The sequence below is a fragment of the Apteryx mantelli genome, chromosome 16, assembly GCF_036417845.1.
Source record: "Apteryx mantelli isolate bAptMan1 chromosome 16, bAptMan1.hap1, whole genome shotgun sequence".
In the NCBI taxonomy this organism is placed as follows: Eukaryota; Metazoa; Chordata; class Aves; order Apterygiformes; family Apterygidae; genus Apteryx; species Apteryx mantelli.
The window spans coordinates 5,835,988-5,857,210 of NC_089993.1; positions in this window are offsets into that span (position 1 = coordinate 5,835,988).

Sequence of the window (21,223 nt, forward strand, 5' to 3'; positions counted from 1 at the left end):
CCAGTGAACAACTGTAGCAAAGGTTGATTTTTATTCTTAAAAGTATCAGTATATTAATTCTCATATCTAGCAATATAAAAAGTGTTCAGCCTGAGAAAATCATACTAGTTTTTTTAGGTAACACTTTTGTGCTTGAGATTTGACAAATATCGTTTAGTACTTTTGCATTGCTAGTTTATAGATATATTTATAAAATATACCAAAAAAGTGGTGTTTATCTTGAACATGAAGTTATGCCTAACTAGCTTGTATAATAATACTAGTGAAAATAAATCTTTTCAAAGATGGCTTAAATGTTAGTTACGGGCTGGCTCTCAGCATCATTCTGTGATTCTGTGATTCTGTGATTCTGTGATCAGGAATTGAGCACTATTTGCTTCTCTGTTTAAGTGGTGACTAACATTAAAACAACTGATAATTGGTATCATTGAATTAACAGCTACTAATGACTTTTAGTGCACCTAAAGATGAAGAGATCTTTCCGTGCATAGCTTTTCATGGAAGGCAGTTTTCTCTGCTTCGAGGCAGGAGATGGAGCGTTGCTAACACAGTATGGGAGCCGCGTCACGTCGCGAGGTCTCCGCCGCAGGCTGCTGCCATTCGTGTGTAGTGTGGCCTGTGTATGTTGTGCGTCTAATGCACTACTACTTCATTAACCTCCCCAAATTTATAAAGCAGAAATAAATATAATAAAATAGATAAGCATACACTCTAACTTTCATATTATATACTCTGTTTGGACCTGTGGTTAAGTTGCTAAGATGCTGTCATCACAGAAGTTGTCTTGATAAAGGACAAAGGATAAATGTAAAATGTTTTATCTGCCAGAACCGTTAAATGAGGTTTTTAGTCTTTGGCCAGTATTTTGACGTCTAGGTGCTGAAAGATGGAGTGCTATATTTAGACTTTTAATTTCTAAAGTTTCATTTTTATAAAAGTTGCAGCGCAATTGATGAGGGTTAAGAGAGAGTCTGAAAACAGACAATTTTTAGGAGCCCAAAATACACCCTTAAAACACTGCTGGCAATGTCATTTTGAAATTTTTGGGCAGGGATTTTGAATACGGATCAGTCACCTGCATAGTTACTCCATGGTGTCCCTGATAAGCACATGAGACCCGGAACAATTTGAATTTATGAGACAAAAGGTAATTTATAATTCCTGTGCAAGTCCATGAAATAAGGCCTAACCATCATGGATTGTGTCTGAAGATACTTACACTTACAAACCACGGTTGTGATTAATAAACAACTGCAGCCTGCTTTTAATGTAACTCTAAAGTATGCAACAAACAGGAATGGGGGAAAAAATGATTACAGTTAATACGGTAGCAGCTGTAAGGGTGCCATTATATTAAGTGACTTAATGAATACTGATCTTGAAGCAATAAATCAAAATGCAAACAATCAACTCTAATCAAGTAAGCAGAATTTTTCAGGCACTTAAAATATATTAAATGAACACTTCAATCAAGATAGGTACCTGCACATGTTCTTGTGTTTAATCTGGTTATTATTTGTATAACACTACTTTTGGGTTAAGTATTTAATGCAGACCTTTTTTCTTCTGCATTTTCTGTTTCTGTTGTTTGCTTGTTTTAAGTAAAGAATTTACTTGCAGAATAATTAATAGTTCACATTAAATCCCTTACTGGTGCTGAAGGATTTTCCGTAAGATTGATCAACAGCAGGGTGATTGTGAGAGCTGCGGCTGGATAACGGCAGCAATTGCTGCTAGTAGGGATGGTGTGTGCATGTGTATTTACAGGTTTGTATGGGGGTGTGTAGGTGTGTATGTATACATACATATATAAATATATTTAGGTAGTGATAGTTGCTGCACACTAGTGAAGAAGTTTAAGAAGGAAAAAAAAAGGTAAAGGATGTATTTTTCTATACCTTGAGAGTATCCTTTTTTCTGAGAAACTAGTGTCAGTTCTGACTGCGGCGGTTTAATCCGGGAATTAAAAGGAAATCCACGTTGGGAGTTAGGCGACTTGCTGCTGGGGTCACTTGGGCAGGGTTACCCACGTGCTGTGCCCTGGCCGAGGCCGCGGTGGCAGCCGGGGTGCGGAGCCCCCAGCGATTCCCGCGCGCAGAGCGCGGTAGCTCCTGGGGAGCGTTTGCCGGGCAAACACAGAGGTACCTGCCTGCAGCTTTGCGTGCGCTGGTCTTAGCGTGTTTAGTAAATACTTGTACACCTCGGTCTGCCCTGTTTAGTTCAGTATGCAAAACTGTGCTTTGTCTTTTTTTTCATCAAGATGGTAGTTTGTGGCACATCGAGATCATTTACTAATGAGACTGATTAACCTGCAAAGCAGTGGGAGATAAGGTGTGCAGGGGCGTTTGGGGGCCATGCGTATTCCTCTGTTGGAGAGTTGCCCTTGAGTCCTGTTGCCCTGGACTTTGCTTGGGACTCCATCCCTGAGGAATTACAGATATCTCTTGTATTTTCTCGATTTATCCTTACCTTTTTTTTAGAAGTGGAAAATGATACCTGCAAGACTTCGGTTGCTGATTAAACTATTGAGGCATCCTCAGTATTTGACTCTTCCTTTTTCTTTGTTTTGGGAATAGATGGATGCTTTTGCCTCCTGAATAATTCACCTCTGCTTCTGTTGTCTCTAGTTGTGTCTGGGATGAGAAACATGTAGTTGACCTGGTTCTTGATAGTGCCACAACAGCCAACTTGATTCTTAACAGCGGGTGGCAGGGAGAAAAAATGTTATCTTGATTTTCGTATGGCTGCTTGTCAAAGCTGCAAGTGGCAGGTGAGGGTCTGCAGTGTCTATCTGCTGAATGAGGAGGATGGAAATTTATTCATTAAGATGGTAACTCTAAGAGATGAACTGTCTTCGGATTAACAGAATAACAGAGTGGAATATTATAGCTGCGAGGTGTAATTATGCCTTGCAGCTATACAGCCTGTCTGTGCAGAGTGATCAAGATGTAGCAAGTCATGAGGAAGAAATCCAGTGGAGCTACTTCTGGATTAGACAAGCACACATCTTGAGTTGCTGACAGGTAATTATTAATGTCCTGGCTGGGTGGGTCCTTTATATTGGTCCAGCAATAAAAATTAATGTACAAATAAATTCGGTATGAGCTCATAATTAGCCTTGGCTATCTCCAACTGTCAGACACTTTTACGGAGTGCCCTTGTGTAGGTGAGGACTGATGTCAAGCGTTTTGGCTTTCATTTTCTTTAGTTAAACAACAGCTTGAAGAAAACAGTAGAGCAGTACTGAACTGACTGTCCTCTATTTTACCTGTTTATCCAGCCCTACTAATATTAAAAAACAGACAAGTGTAATAAGACTTGATGCTTTTTGCAGTATCTTGAAAAATTTTTGTTCCTATTATCATCATCAATTAAACTATTTACATCAAAGATTCGGGTGACTGGCTGTGATTTAGGTCACGTCTCCTGGATGTTTGTGTGCTAGAAACTGATAGGTAATAACTTTATTTTGCCAGCGGAGCTCATCTTCGGCTGTCTGGATTGCATGTTTGGTTAGCCCAAGTTGGAGGCCAGTAGAAAAGTAGTCATTGAAATTATCCCCAAATTTTTAACTATCATTTGCAATAAATAAAAAAGGAGGAAACTGTCAGTTACAAGTTCCAGTAATATAAACTGTGAGGACCTTAAATTTCACTTCTAAATGTTGCCTTCCTCCACTTAAAAAAGAACAAAAGCTGTTCTACTTCTTTAAAAATAGTGTGGCTGCACAAACCAGAACAGGGCACCAACAGTTAATAGTGCAAGAAGGATTTTTCATATGAGAGTATCAGTCTTTTGTGCATTGACATTGATGTTACTGTCAGTTGACAGTGAGCTTTTACAGTCAATCTATTGAAGTACAAAAGGGCATGTTTCGGAAACTGTCATTAAAAGTGCCTCTATTTTGTAAGAGCAGCACATCCTTTATTCTCTTATAATGGAACTCCCCATAACAGATGAGACAGGCCAGAAGTCGAAAATGTTAGCAGAAGAGGAAAAATGGGTTGAAGTGTCTTTATTTTTTTCAATCCTGTCGCTCTTTCCAAATTAGAGGTTCAGCTAAGGAAACAGCAGTTCGCTCATTTTGGTCTGCTTGTTGTTAATTCATAGTTATGTTTATGATCAGAAGTCACATAGCTTTCAAACACTATCTTTCAAATAGGGTTTCAAGCAAAGTAAAGATATTTGTTAATTTGAGAAATGCAGCCAAAAACTAATCACTCTTAAACTAATACCGTGTCCTGTGTCACAAATGTATAGTGCTTTGCTGATTATCACAGTTTAATCAGTGGAATGAGTAATTATGCTAAATAACCCTCAGAAGGTGTAAGGTTTTTATATGGGAGCCTATTGCTCTTTTGCAGTTTTATCTTGGTGAAGACGATAGACTTCTCAGCAGGTATTGATATCCGATCGAGTGGGTGACGTGCAAAACCGAGAGCTCGGTCGATCCATAAACTTTCAGTGATTCCGTAAACACCTGCCCACTTCCAAAATGGCATTTCGTGGTAGCTCGATGTTAAATGAATATTACAAAATTTGTATTTGCCTTCTGTTGGTATCTGCACTCACTAATGTAATGTTTTGTACCACTGAGGCTTGTGTCTTAGTCCAGAACTTGTGCTTCCAAGACAAATGGGCATAACTGATTGCCTTCAATAACATGGGATTTTTGGTGGTGATTTGTCCAAAAGGTTCATTTGATTTTATACTGTATTCTGAAATTTTTAACTTGCTGGTGTGCAGAGTACTTTGCAAGGCCTTTTTTCTGACTCTTTTGGAAGGATGGGTGATGCGTAGAAGAACGGAGGTTTGTCAACTTCATTTCGTTGCTGTGATTACCTGGCTGACCCTATTATTGAATAGGGTCATGAAGATGTATTTTTGTATTTTTTGCTTTTATGCTTTTGTATTTCCTAATGGCTAAGTTGAAAATAGGAGTGGCTGCTCTATTTTAATATTTGATAAAAAATCCTGCCCATTCTCTGATAACCCCTTTGTGCATGTAGAGAGGGAAGATCTCAGAGAAAGAATATATGGTCCCAGAATGAGAAATGCTTACGTTCCGATACAGCTATATTAAAAATGTACCTTTCCTCCTACCTCCTTAAGTCCAGGAAGATGCCGAGAATCAGGACAAGAGAAAGGATGTGCCTCTCCCAGAAGAGAGATCAGCTACTGAATGTGGAAATTAATTGTTTCACTTTTGTTTCATCCATTGTTACAAATAGAGAATTAAAAACTGAATGAAAGTCTTGAGATGTTGGTAACGTGATGGGAACTCCAATCCCTTTGACTGCATGGTTTCTCAGAGGAGATGAGAGTACCTTGCCAAATGGAAAGTTATTAAAATTGAGGTCTTTCATTCAAAATGTTTCCTTTGAAATAATAAAGGAAACTCATACTAATAAAAGAAAGAGGGCCACGAAGATGATCAAGGGACTGGAGCCTCTTTCATACGAGGGGAGGCTGAGAGAGCTGGGACGGTTCAGCCTGGAGAAGAGAAGGCTTGGGGGGATCTTACCCATGTGTATAAATATCTGAAGGGAGGATGTAAAAAGGATGCGGCCAGGCTCTTCTCAGTGGTACCCGGTGACAGGGTGAGAGGCAACAGGCACAAACGAAAACAGGAAATTCTGTCTGAATATAAGAAAATACTGTTTCATGGTAAGGGTGGTTGAACACTGCAACAGGTTGCCCAGAGAGGTTGTGGGGTCTCCATCCTTGGAGATATTCAAAACCCATCTTGAGCATGGTCCTGGGCAACGTGCTCTAGGTGACCCTGCTTGAGCAGGGGCTTGGCCCAGATGAGCTCCCGAGGTCCCTGCCAACCCCCAATAGGTCTGTGCTTCTGTGAACTCAGAATTTGCTGTTTCGAGTGTCCAGCTGTTCTCCTGGTCTTGCAGCTCCCCTCAGACACTGGAGGGTAAAGCCTGTGGGCCTACGGTGATATGGTGGGCTTCGGGAAATGAAACGGCATCAGTTTTTATATTGTGATGAAGCCAGTACTTTTTACTGATTCATGTCAACCGCTGCAAGAGTTTTCTCCCGAAGCAAATAGAACTTAAAATCAATTAAAATGTGTCATTTGTTGGTAAACACATTTCATGGCTCCTTTTTTTGTTCTGTTATTTTTGTCATGCGTATATTTGTGATAGCAATTAGCCTAGGGGCAGAAAGGGTAATGGTTTCTTTGTAAATGTGGGAGAAGAATCAAAATAATACAAACAGTGACTCGGCTTGAAGCAATTAGGTGAGTTAGTCTAAAGTAAAGAGCTGTCAGTGTTCAACTCGAGGAACACGTGTGTCCCCTTGCAAGCGGGAGGTTGGGGATGCCCCCAGGAGGCTTTTGCATCAGGTGTTACTCACCTGTGCATCCAGGCACGCTATTTGGGGAAGCGAACCCAACAGCAGCAGTATAGCAATGTGCACGGTACCTTGGTAGCAACAAAATTCTAAGTATAAAATGTTAAATAATTTAGCTATTTTAATTCCAACTGTTTATCCAGAAGTTTAGCAGCTTTGTAGACTGGTGTCACCCACCAGTGAAACAGGGCGCTGAAGAAGCAGTATGAAATGACGCACATTATTCTTCTTTTTTTTTTTTAACTTAGCATAGCCTTATAAAGGAAGTTGAAAATGTTGCAGCTGCCATAATGCCTTTACCTCTCACCTTTTCTGCTGACGTTAGCAATTGTAGCATGAGGTTTTTAATATGATATCTTTTTTCTCTGCATATGTACCAATTAGACTGATACTATAGGTAGAAACTAGAATGATATTGCGACCACTGACCAGTTATGACTCTCTTAGGTTGAGTTTAATTCGCTGATCCAATAGTGAAAGACTTTCTATCTCTTTTCTCAGTGAATTGCTCCTTCAGTTTCTCCACAGAATTATTGTGTTTTATGTGAAGTATCCATGGAGGTACTAAAAACCTGATGAGAGCCTTTAAAAGTGTGAAGCACCTACTGACAAGTCCTAAAGGCTTCTTTTTTCTTCTTCTTTTTTAAACATGTCATAGTTTTTTCCAGAAATTGCTTCATTCTCTTTGTTCTTTTGTTTGAGTTTCATCTGCCTGCATTTTTCTTGTATTAGAAAAATAGGTAATCTTTCAAACTACCGTAGGCAATTGCTTTATTATGGATTACAGACTTTCATGTGTAATAGACTTTTTGTGTACAGTATTATGGATGTTGGGGTAAAAGAGGGCAATTCTTTCCTTCTTTTTGTTTTTTTTAAAGCATTTCTTTTCTAAATGATCTTGGTGAGATTGACTGGAGAGAAAATATTTCAAGAAGCATTAGAAATATCCAGTTTAATTTGTGCAATTTGTAGGAGGTTACAAAACTTGCCAGTGCCAAGATTATTGTACATACTGACAGCATGTGTGGGGCATGGTAAGAAAAGATACCCAAGAGGATTGAGTTTTGGAAATTTGTCTGCTGGTAGTTTCATGCCTCGAATATTTTGTATATGTACTGTGGACCATGTTGAGCTGCACTGGGAAGTAGCTGTGGACTGGCTGCATTTGCTGCAAACAGGTGAGTTCTTGCTGGCAGTAGCTCCACAGATAATGCCCCTTATATGAATTGTAATTGTGACCTTTTTTCTTTCAGTCTGGCCATGCTCCTGAGTTTCCTGACTCTGCTGTGATTTGTTTTGTAATTTTTTTTTTTTTTTAAGATTTATCTGTAGGTTCTTCTAATATTTTCTAAACCATTCTTTCTTTGATCTGTGGTAGAGGTGTCAAAAATCACTGAGTTCTTACAAGTTACAATAATTGTGAGGGTGCAGCAGGAGGGTCTTACCAGCGCCCTGAGGGATGGGCTGTGCTGTTAACTAATTAAGACCTCGTTAGACCTCATTAGAACACCAGAAAATGTAAGAGGACCGTGTCTTTATTTTTGAGACCAGGAAAAGCTTAGTATTTTCTTAGGCCCCTAAATCAATCAAGTACAAGGTGCAAATCCAGAAGAAATCCATGCTTCCTTATTTCCAATGAGGCTTTTTGGAAATATTCACCTTCGTGGAGTTAGCGATGATTCTCGCAGCCACGACTCTCAGGCTCTGCTTTGCTTCAAAGACGCCTTTTCCCAGGATGGGAACCCAGAGCTTGAGTTGAACACAGTCCCAGGCCTTAAATATGAGCCAGTTGTTTTATCTCATTGATGGAGAAGGGGGCATGAAGGAGAGAAGAGAAGATTAACCAGGTTTACAAATGGATGTGTTAACCTGTTAATCCTTAATTATCGCAGAGATCAGCTCTGTGACTGAGAAATAGGAAATAGATGCTGGAACTCTTTGCAAAGATATATAAAATACAGCATTTATACACTGAGCTTATTACATGTAATGAGCTAAACCTAAGTCTGCATGATATGCCCATCTCAGGAAACACTTAAATTTATTCCTATTTTTAAAAAGACCCTGAAGCACATACACTATTTCCACAGAAAAGAGGAGTTAAGCATGGGTTTTATACGCTTTGCTGAACCAGGACTGTAACAGCAGCCTAAAGCTGACCTAAAATCAACTTGACTAACTACAAGAAAAGTAGTGCAAAGTGGATGTAGATTGTACCTCACCTTCACCATCTCTGCACTTTTTCCTAGGGAAGGAAAAAGGAGGCTTTCAAGGCCATTTCATACACTTCATTTATCTACAGCTGCCATAATGACTCCCATGGGGCCACCAACAGCCAGCACAAGTCAAATCAGGCTCTCGGGGACCAGCCAGGCATAGAGCAACTCCAAAATAAAAAGCATACAAAGCCTTTTAAAAGCGAGTGAGCTGTCTAGTAGCTGGTGATGTAGCCTGATAAGTTTATAATCAGATACAGGACATGTTCTGTGTAGTTCATTGTATAAATTTCTGAGGCTCAGAAGTTCATGAGGGTCTGAGTTCATTAGTTTGTTGCAATTTGTACTAACAATCAAAATTTCCCATTTAACATTCTAATTATTTGTTTTTCCAACTATTTTGGAATAATTTACTTGGTTATTTAGGTGTATGGGAATAAAGCCTTATATTTTACGTGATAGAGAATGTTACACATTCTGCTGAAGAAATATTGTTTAATGCCAGGCATAAATGATTTAGTGTTGATATGTGTGTGTATAGGGCTGTATGTAGATTATACGACTGTTCAACACAACATGAATTAAAGAGGGAATATTTGCTCCTCTTGATGCCTTCTATTGTTTTTATGGTTCAATAGGTAAATGTACGTTCTGTCGTTCATCATCTGTATACGGCGGAAATGACTGTGGTCTCTCACTTGGCAAGTCCGACAGTGGAGTTAGTAACGGGACACGGTGCTACAGCTGAACAAGGGCATTTGTATGTAGGCTGCTGTGTTTCCCTTCCACCGCTTTTAGAGCCTTTTTTCTGCTCTCCAAGGCAGAAATTTACTGATATAGTACTTTTTACTGATGTAGTACTTTTTTTTTATAGAGATGGAATTAATACTTCAAAGTGACTACTTATATACCAATTTTTTATTTTGTTTCACTGTACTATGGAATACATATCAGGAGAATATTAGCAATTTACTTCTGTCATCTATTTCAAAAACTCACCAAATCATAACATGCTCTCCAGTTGTATCTGCCAAAAAATACCTTCTAACAGTAAAAATCTGCTATTAGTTGGTTACAGAGTTTTTGGACGATGTTTAGATTTTGTAATTTGTGACATTATTGGTAGTTTACATGATTTAAAGTGTGGGAGGGTTGGTTCAGCCTTTAATATTGATTTGATCAATTTTGTGAGTGCCTAAATTTCCTTAGTTTACCATGTAGATCAACTCCTTCAGGTATGTCTGTCAGCTCTGGGCAGTTCTCTGCTGGTGAACCTTACATTTTACACTGTCATCTTATGTAATGCATTTATTATTTTCTGTATGCAGAGACAAAATCTATAGACCAGCTTCTTCCCTGACCAAGTCCCGTAGTCCCCTTCACTAACGGGAAGAAAGTTAGCACTCACCTGAGTAAGAACGTAATGGAAAACGTTGCCTGAGTTAGCGGGCAGTGAGGAAAATGTATTTGATAACGTTTGAAGTAGCAGCTAATGACATTTCTTTTTCTATAAACGTAATATTGTAGGAAATAAATGTTTTGCTTCTGAGAGAGAAAAATCCCTTTAGGCTTGGTTCCCAAATGACACCTATCCATGGCGGAAACAAGGGGAGGTAGCTGCTTTGTTAGCTTTAAAAGTTTAATTCCAGCAGCTTGTTTAGTCTCTCCTTTGTCCTTTGCCACAAATGCAGTTTTACTGATAATGCGTTTTTGAGAGAAGGTCCTCTCAGAGCTGAAGAAATCTCTGCAGTTCTATACTAGGGGCTAATTTTTGGTGACTTCCCTAGCACAGCCAAGCGTACAAGAACTGTTCGGATTCAAAATGTTTCTGTATAGGCTGGGTTGTATTTCCATAGTAGGAGACAGAAGATGTAGTCAGCATGTCTATCTTATGTTAGTATCTATTTTTAATTTAATGTTAGGCTGTCATGACTGATATCTTTGCTTTTTACCATGCCTTTCTCCTCGAATGAGAGTAACTTGCTTGTGTTTTAAATTTTGGATGTATTTTCATATAGTGACTAGAACTTCTCAATTATTGCTTGGTATTTTTATTGTTTGAAGTTGAAAATGTCTTTGGACTTTATCATTCAGATTTCCAGGGGAATCTGTAACGAAGAGGTGATGGGTATTTCACCTAGGAAGCAGTTTTTTGTCACAAAAGCGTGCTTTCCTTTCTCTTGTGCTCAGTGAGAGCTCAACTGTATGTGAGACACATCTGCTAATAATAATGACTTTTAATAAAAATAAAATAATAAAAATGACTTTTAAAAATGACTTTTCAGGTTTTGCATCCCTGTGTCCCTTTCAAAGCCCTGATTTCTACTTTCAAAGACTGCTGAGGTCTGGGGGCAGGCGTGCAGTGTGCTGTGGTGGGTGTCAGGTTGCGTTTTCATAATTACTGGAGTTGTCCTGCAATTCTCAGCCGCAGCAGCAGATTCAGTGACCCATATTTAAACCATTTGTTTAATTCACCGGAAGGCTTCTGTGTCTCCTTCCAGTTTTAAGACTCCTATTCTCAGTCCTCTGAGAATTGCAGGCCAACAAAGGATGGCAAATTGTCGAGTAACAGTATTTCAAAGCACTAACTGCTGCTTCTATAAGTATCTTCACTGGAGTAAAGCAATCAATTTGCTTAGCTAAGCAAAAGAAACAGAAACAAAATAACCCCCCCAAACCTGCATCCTGTTTTTGAACACCTACAGTGCTCACAGGGATTTCCAACTTATTCCACTAGTAAAAGGTGTATTAATATCCTGAGTAATTCTCATATGAAGACAGGCCAATTTTAGCATTTCATTTCTGATGGGAAAAATAGTATTTTATCATTTAGAAATATCACACCATTTATTATGCTGAAATTATGCATTCAACAAGCACAGTGGTGAATTGGTAAAGTAACTTTCTTCAGAGCTCGCTGAAAGTCTGGTAAGACTAGGATTAGAATATTCAAATTACTTGCAAAAAAATTCCTGTTTATGATTGGATTTACTATGTATGTAAATATTTTCTAATGTACATAGTCTGCAAATTCTTCATATGTGTTTTTGATGCCAAAGTTATACACAACTTGTTTATTTAATCCTGTGATATTTTGTTATTTTAGGTTATTTTATGTATTTCACATTTTCAGGTTCATTTCATATATTCTTTTATTCCTGGTTGATAACTGAAGGAGTTCAAAGTAATAAACCTAACAAGATTATCTGAAATTTTTGATGAGATGAGAATACATGTCCCTAGGATGGCACATGCTTCATTCTGCAGATGTAGGGAAGCTTTTCTTTTACATTGATCTTGATAATAAATCTTAGGCACCCAAAGAATGCCTTCTGTCTTGATATGAAGGAATGGAGCTAGGAAAGGCAAAGCTCAGCAGGAGTTGAATCTAGCCGGGGATGTGGGGCGTAAAAGCAGGACTTCTGTAAGCACATTGGCAGCCAAAGAAAGGCCAAGGAAGATGTGGGCCCACTGCTCAATGGGGCAGCAGATCTAGTGACAAGGGACATGGAAAAGGCCTAGGTACTTGGTGATATTTGCTGCGGTTGTCACTGGTAAGGTCTGTCTGGTAGCTCTCTGTGGGAGTGAAGCATTGCAGTAGAGGAAGACAGAGGTAGGGAGCGCAGGACAAAGACAAGTACATGGGACCAGACAAGAGGCATCCAGGGGTGCCGAGGGAGCTGCACCATGCCATTGCAAGGCTGCTGTCTGTCACCTTTGAAAGGCCATGGTGACTGGTAGAGGTGCCTGATGACTGGAAGAAAGCAGATGTCACACCCATCTTCAAAAAGGGCAAGTAGCAAGATCCAGGGACCTAGAGGCCAGTCAGCCTCACCTCAGTCCCTGGAAAGCCATTTGCAAACACATGAAAGAGAAGTTGATTGGGAATGGTCAGCATGGACTTGCCAAAGGCAAATTGTGCCTGACCAACCTGATGGTCTTCTGTGATGAGATGTCTGGCTCTGTGGTTGGGAGGAGGGCAGTAAAAGTTGTATAATTTCACATTAGCCAGATTAGCCGTTATTCTTACAGCCAGACTGGTGAGATAAGGACTAGAGGAGCTGACAGTAAGTCGGGTAGAATATTGGCTGGAGGTCCAGGCTCAAAGGGTGGTTATCAGCAGTATGATAGTAGCATCCCTCAGTTAAACAAAGATAAACAAAGGCCAAGTCCTGCATCAGGGATGGAAAAAGCCTCATGCAGCAGTACAGGCTGACTGCTGACTGGCTAGGAAGCAGTTCTGGAGTAAAGGACCTAGGGGTCCTTGTAGACAACACATTGGACACAAGGCAGCAGTGTCCGGCGTGCCCTGGCAGTGGAGAAGGCCCATCACGTGCTGGGTTGCATTAGCAAGAGTGCAGGCAGCAGGTCGGGGAAAGTGGTCCTTCCCCTGTGTTCAGCCCTGGTGAGACCACACCTGAAGAGCTGCACTTGGCTTTGGGCACCAGCACAAGACAGATGTAGACAAACTGGAGCAAGCCTGGCAGAGGGTTGCTGAGGTGGCCAGGGGCTGCAGCACACAGCATGGCCGAGAGCTGGGTTGGTTCAGCCTGTAGGAGAGAAGGGTTGGGGGCATCTTACTGCCATCTGCTACTGCCTGACAAGAGGGTGGAGAGAAGCTGGGGCCAGACTCCTCGCCAAGGTGTGCACTAGCAGGTTGAGATGGAACAGGCACAAGCTGAACCACAGGAAATTCTGATTTGATATCTGATATTTTGATAGCAAATAGACTGCACATGGCCCTGTGCGACCTGCCCTGGCTGTACCCGCTTTGAGCAGGGGGTTGGCCGAGAGACCTCCACCCATCCCAGACAAACTGTGTCATTGTACGAGTATGTGATTCAATAACTGAAATTTTGGTAGGAAACTACGTAAATGTGTTACTGTGTGTATACGCATATTTGTGTTACATAGATAATTTAAATGCCTGTATTTTTTGTTACTTTTTCACATTTTTGTAGATTGTTTTCTTTTAAAAGGAGCATGGACTTTTTTTCAAGATTGAGATAAACATGTCAGATATTACAGTAGCAATCCATATAAATAATTTGTGCTCAGATTATGTGCACGTGTAGTGTAGAGTTATGATGGCTATAACTTTCCTCCTCCCTTTTTATGTTTAGAAGGGTTCTCTGGGCTGATTTTTACAGTCTAAAACATCCACTCTTAATACATTTCCTTATTCTCACTTAATGCTGCTTACAGATTTTCAGCTCTGCTGCTGTTCCTAATAAGCAACTACTTCTTGGGACTGGATAGTGTTTGCATCAGCAAAAACTGTGAAATCCATTATATACACCACTAAAATTAAAAGGGAAATATGTACTTTTATGTTGGTAATAGGAATTGTAGAATTTACTTGAGCTGTAGCATTATTTTAAAATGACTTTCACATTGAGTTTCCCTTTGGTATAAGATGGGATGATTTACGCAAAACTGTTCTTTTCTTAAAAAAGTCAAAACTGTGTTTTCAGTAATACATTCGTATGTCAGGAAATAATAATATAAATCTGAAGCTGATGAAGAGAAAAGAGAGAACAGGATGATTTAGCACTGAAATTATTCTGGAGTTGTTCTTTAAGCATTTTATATTGCCAGGAGAGGAGCTTGCTACTGCATTGAAGCTCAAACCTTTCAGCCAGTTTCAGAATCTATTTGTCCTTCATGGCAACGGTGTTTTATTTCAGTTCCTTACATTTCAGCGAAGAGTGCAACTGTGTTTCCGAGAATTTTTCTCAGTAATGATAATGTGTCAGAATTATTGGTGTGTGATCTCTGTTGGTTTATACATGAACAAAGTGATTCAAACTTTTTGCTTAAAACAGTGCCTTGTCATGCCTTATATTCGGTGTACTGGGGTAACTGGGGCACTGTCTCTGTTTCTGAATCAAATGTGTTTTTTCTGGTCAGGATGGAGGTGTATTTTGCTGGTAGGTGTCTCAGACTACTCTTCTCACATGCTCATTCCTTCTGTTGATGGAAAAGCTTCTTTAGCTAATGACATTCATTAATTACCTGCCTGATACAGATCTTGAACATCTGGCCTGAATGTCTCTTAAACAGCTCAAAAGTGAAAACCAAGCTTTTCCATCAGCAGCGGTTTTGGAATTTTGTTAATGTTATCCAACTTCTCACACGCAGACTAATCAATTATGTGCTGAATAACATGATATGCTTGACCAAATTAATTCCCTGTGTAGCTCCCATTAACAGTGAAATTACACTCAGATGAACCTGATTCGTGCAATCTGAATCAGATGTTACAATCTAGCATGTTGTCATAACACTTTAAAATCTCCTGTTGGTCTTGGGGAAAAGATTTGTTTGAGGTGCTCATCTTTCAGATTCAGCATCAACTAAATTATGCATGGTGGTATCTTGGTAATTGGATTTTTCAGTGTTCTGGATATGTTTCTGCTATGATTCGCTGTAGCATCAGCCCAACTGTTAACTTTAAGCTAGCCAACTCAGCTTCTTGGAAGGCTTTATCTGTGGCAGTGCAGAGCTGTGTCTGGTAGGTATGTGGAAAGCTGGCAGGAAGGATTATTTTGGAAACGGTTGAAGTTCCCAAAACTAGGCTGTTATTTGTTCCTGGTCTATCCAGTTAACAGCACATTCTTTCTTCCGACCTACACTGCTTGGATTGTACCAAAGTCAACCCTGCCTGGGCTGCTCATCCCTAAGGCCTGCCTAGAGAAAGGGATCAGGAAACTGTAGAAATGAACCTATTTCCTTCCTTTCCTTCCCCTGTTCCAACAAAAGACCCAACCAGCAAATAACACTGATATGGGTCCATAAGCACTAGTGCCAGCAGAAGGGAGGTGGGCAGGAGGTGGAAGTGTCCCTCGTGACCGTAGCGAGGATTTGTGCAGCATCAAGGAGATTTGCCTTAAGTATGTAGTTTCTGCATTGGACATACTGAGGTAGTATGAGAATCTGTCACCTTTATGGCAAATTAGGTTATAATTTATACTATGAATAGTGCTGTGAAAGTCAACGGGAGAAGTAAGATGCCTCTCAACACACAAGCTGACAAAATCTGGTCGTTAAGTACCAGTGAGTGTATTAAACTTCATATCTCTCTGAAGAGTGAAGAGGGAGAGGAATAGCTTGTACAATATGGGGGCTTGTTACAGAAGACAGATGCCAAGTGAATATTTTATAAAACTTGTATGTTTTTAATGTATTTTTGTAGTCATTAGACTCCCTTTTCTGTCTACCCTTCATTGTGACAGCTGTGGTGTGTCATAGACCTTAAATCAACAAGAAGCAGTAGAATATCTTATTCTGCTTGGTTGGCGAGAGCTTCTGTTAGTCTGCATTCTTTCGAGATGGCTTCCCCATCAGACCATCTGGTTTGACTATTTTGAGGCTTTATTTTATTTTACTTTTATTTTTGTTTGCAAATTTGCTGACATCTCAGCAAAAACACACCATGATTAGGAAATGAACTTAATTCTGACACAGAAGTTTTGTAAGCCTGAGTAGGAGGCAAAAAGATTGACAAAACCAGTAGTAGAATGAAAGAAAAATTAAAATCCTAATTATCAGGAAAGAGAAAATAGTTTGATATGGTGAACAAGTGATTTGTATACTGAAGATGAAACTTAGAAGCGGAATGATTGTTGCACTACAGTGTGCCAAAACTATTTGTGACTTTACTTGGAAGAGTGATAAAGATACATTAAAAGGCAGTGAAACAGTTTTCAGTATAATTGGTGGTTGTGTCCATGGATTGTTCTACTGATGTCCGAAGCTGGTCACGTATTTATAGACGGATTGTGGATGGTTCTCGAGGGGCATATTGGCTTAGAAAGCTTTTCAAAGTTGAGAAATACTCAGCCAAGTTGTATATTGGGAAGGGTCTACTGATTTTGCCTTTCAGACTGATCCTGAAGCTGAAGATTCCCAGTCTGCCTCTTGATCCACCAGTCCTAAACCCCAAGCTGACTGCTGAATTCTCAGTTTTTGTCACATCAGCCACCATATTCTGCTAGGCCACAAAATGCCAATACTTTTTGTTGGCTGCCAAAGTAGTATGCCAAAGCTTTGAGATGCCTAGATCTCTCCCATCTTAATGAGGAGAGACTCATTCTCCTGGCAACCCACTGGCTGGAGGCTAAGAAATGAGCACACAGGCTTGCTGAAAAGACCTCTGGCCAAGCCAGACCTCCAGAACTGAGCAGACTCAGCTTATGCATAGTTTGAATCAGTTAAGAATCACTAAAATACAAATTAAAACCAGGGTTCGCATATAATCACATACCTGGAACTGAAGGGATTTCTAAAATACAGAAATTTGCAATAAGCTAGAACAACTATTAATACTACATCACAATTTGCCTTGTTCCATATGCAAAAGGAATGATGTGATCTGCCGGTTTACATGGTACAGTATTCAAAAGGTTAAAAATATAGCTGATCAAATGTGAAGGATTTAGAAGCTTGAATACAGTATGTAGGTTATTACCTTTTTTAGTTTACCTAAAAATGTTAAGGTTAAAACTAAGATTTACCTTGTCCTTGTCAACCAGGTGAAGTAATTAACCCGGATGCCTTGAAACACAAGGATTTTTTGATTTTGTTATTAATTTCTCATAAAGAGACCATTAATATTTAAATTGCTTCAGTCTCCAATGGAATGTGTTAATAACCTTACACAGTGTCAACAAAAATCATTGGTACAGTAAGGCGCTTAGAAATGGAGTTAAGGCAAATGTTCTACAATTTGTTTTTCATTAAAATAATTGACATCTTTATTATGCAACAAACTTGCATTTTATTTATCAGTTTCATTAATTTGCCTTTCCTAAATTACTCTTCCTCCTTTTTGTTTATTTGGAACTCCCAAAGATGGTTGGTGGAAGATGGACAAAAGGTTTTCCAAAATCAAATTCTTTTTTATGTGTTTTAGCATTTTTCAAGCAACAGAAGGCAAACAGTTTACTTGGCTTCCTGCCTTTCCATAAACTACCGACGCCTGCTTTCTTCCTGCCACAGTTTGCCCTCATCATGAGCTGATTTTCTGTCCCCTTTCAGACCATGAGTTTTGAATAACTCCTTGCAGGTATTTATTCAAGGTATCATTGTTATATAGTATTATTTATTGATATTGCAGTAGCACCTAGGAGCTCCATTCATGGATCAAGACCCCCTTGTGTTAGAGACTGTTGCAAAAAGAGGAAGAAAGCAAGAGTCCCTGTGCCAGAGAGTCAGCAATCATAGTAATGAATACCTTGTGCTTGCCATTTGCGGCAATAAAGGTTTCTGCCATTTATGACTCCTTTCAAAGAGTCTGAAACCACAGTGGAAGAAAATTAGTTTCTATTATCTTTTTTTTGCATGCCTAGAGAAGTTGTTGTTACAAAGAAAGGACAGGGAGGAGCGAAGGAGGCTTGTAAAGCAGGGGGCCCTGGAGGAGAAGGTGGCTAACTCAGGGGTCGCAGGACGTGGTGGCTGGAGGACAACGGCGAGGACAGGGGACACCTTCGTATCTGTCTGATGTAGTTCTGTCTCATGCACGTAGCAGCTCTGTCACTAACGTCCTCCTATTTGCATCAGAGTTTCGTGATTGCTTGAAACCTGCACAAACTGACACTACCCCCAAAAGAGGTGGTTTCATCCTCTTTATCCAGAGGTTTCCCTTCTGGAGTTATCAAATTGGTGAACAGATCCGGGTTACAGTTAGCTCACTCGAGAAAGTGATTTTTGCCTTTGTAAAGTGATCACGGGACTATTACATTGGAGAGTTTCACGTTTCAGTCTCCAGTGGTGATTCACAGTTTTATCTTGAAAGATCAGAACTAAATGTTACAAACATGGCTCCTCTTGAAAAAAGGGGGAAACCAGGATTTGCAGTAGCTGTTTGGACCCCGTCCCTCCAATTCGCTAGGCGTCATGGTGGGAAATGTGATACCTGTCAAGTGTACGGGTGATTTTGTTCCGTTTTGATGACTGGAAGACGTTCTTTGTTAGTCTGAGGCAAATTGCTGAGGCAGAAGGACATAACCCTTGACTTGGGAAAGAGCACGGTGCCGGTATTTTGGGGTGTGCATGGTCGTCATCTGGCTTCTGCATAGGTAGGTGACAACATTGTGATCTCCATGCCCAGTCGCAGCAAACTCAACGCCCCCCAGATAGGGCCAGGCAGCCATCAGAGAGGACAGAAGGATTTTATGGCACCTCGTGGTGCTTCTTGTCCTCGATTTCCTGGCTTCCTTCCCCTGTAGCGATAGCGTAACAGCTGTAAACTGTAGGGGTGCTCGTGTGATATGCGGGACTTGCAAGCTGAGCTGTGTACCCAGCCTACAGGTACCGAAGTGGCTGTGAGCTGCGCTTACCCAGACCTTCAGTCATCTGCATTGCAGCCCATCCAACCCGTCTCGGGCTGCCTGGGCCAAATCTGGCCAATGTGGCAAGAGCAAAACTCCGACATTTTCACCACGTAAGTTCAGTGCGCTGTGATTCGAGTGTGAGCCGTTAGTGCCTTGGTGTCACAGCTGTATATCACTCAACATATTCCTAAAAGACTAAGATGAGGAAAGACAAGATGATTTTCAATTATTATCGTGTATTACTGTATGTTTAAGTTACCAGCATGAATCTTATTGTACTCTATTGATTACTTCATGTTGCTGTGAGGTTGTGTAGGTGTCATAAACCACATTATCTTTTTCAGCTTTAAGCTATGTCAGAAATTGTAAAACCGAAGCTTCGAATCACATTTTTAATCTCAGAAAAATAGAAGTGCTAGCATTCATATGTTTTTCAATCAGTAGCGAGCATATTAAATCTCACTGCAGGTTAAAAGTTTTTAGCTCAATTACAATACATGTCTATTTTTGAAAAACTGAAATTGCTTCTAAAAAACTTATTAATGTTTAAACAGACACTATAGGGATGTTTTCATCTTTCTAAAATTACTTATTCAAATGTTGTTGTAGATATTTCTTGCACATATTTTATGTAGTAGTCTCTGTTGCTATTTTTTGCTACGCATCTGTTTATGAAAATTTTTACATGTGGTTGATAACCTGCGAGCCACATGATGATGTGAAAGTGAGGTGGGAGAAAATAGTTGCAGATACTGCTTTAATATTCTTACCTTCTGTCATAGATACAGTCAACAGAAACAACGATAAAAGAGCTGAATTGATCTTAGTTTTCAGAGCATTTACTTTTTTGTGAGCTTTAGCTGCTATTTTTATACAGCTCTGTAAGAATGTTAGGTCACATTTTCTTTACTTTTTAAGTTGGTGACTTGTATCTCTAGTGCTAAAGTGGTGGCTCTCTAAGAAAAAAAGAGAATCTAGAATCAGTTGTTCTAAGAAAATGCCGTGGTGTTCAGCATGCCGTAGAAGAGCTGGAAGTAAAGGTACGCCCAAGTTTTAATATGTGTCTCCTGTCCCCATACTTGTTCCAGTCTCTGCATAGAGTCCTGGCTTTGTTTTGAAATCATTTTTTTTAATCTCTGTGTTCTTCCTTATTACACAGAAAAAGAGCTTGTTAGTTCTGGGGGTGGGGAGAAGGAGGACCACCGTATTATCTCCCGCAGCTTCCTGTAGAAGGAGGCAAAATATGGTCGTAGCTAGAGGAGGGTTAAAGATAAGATGGGAGAAAAATCCTAAATATTGCAGCTGCGCTCCAAGGAAATGTCTAATTATGTGCTTCATGGGAAGTACATCAGCAGTCCCTTGGATTTTATTATTCAGTAATGCAAACATTACTACTGCACATATGTTTAGCATTAAACACATGAGTTAATTCTCAGTTAGAGGACTAATGCTCCAAACTTGATAATTTCCCTATGAAATCTTTTCATACTTGCCAGCTTTACTATATTTTAACAGTACAGTATTTCTGGACTGCAAAACTGAATTTTGCATTTTTATTCATTTTCAGAAGTTTGGAAATAAAACTCAATGTGAAGGTGATGTGAAATAAGGCAGGTCAAGTTTGTAAGTTGAAGAGTAATCCCAAACTGCAATTTTACTACTATTTTCCTGTTATATCTGTCTGGGTTAAGAATGAAACTTTGTAATAGAGGGCTGCTCTGAAGTTTCATTAACTAGTTTCTTAGTGTGAAATTAATTTGTTCAGGAAAAAATATAAATCACTTTAGGTGAAAGAAAATTGATTTTTACTGGCATTTGTCACTTGTTTCACTCTTAGTAGTATTAGTTTCATTAGATTCTGGGAGTGTTTATAGGTGTTACAAAACATTTAAATCTTGATGTACTGAGGCACTTGAATGGCTCTTAGACATTAGAGAGTTATGTCAGGGTTATATTGTTATCAGTCTGATATCCGGCACGTTGGTAAGGAAATGGCTGCTTTGTTCTCATCCTAACCATGAGCAGAGATTCTGTGTCTGACACTAGGGAAAAATTGGTGCAGGTAGTGAGAAACTGCAAGACTTTGAAACAATGCCGGGATGTTAAAAAGCAAAATTTGGGACAAACAGTTTCACAAATATGTTAGAAGTCACAAAAAGCATTCTGAATTTTGCAAGCGTTTGTGCACACCCTGGTGTGGTGGCTATTCTGATTCTGGGGTTCAAGCTGCCGGGCGAAGTTACCAGTCCCCGCAGAAAATCCAGAAGAAAGGTGGTCGGCAGAGAGGAGTGTTGTCCCCTGCTGAGC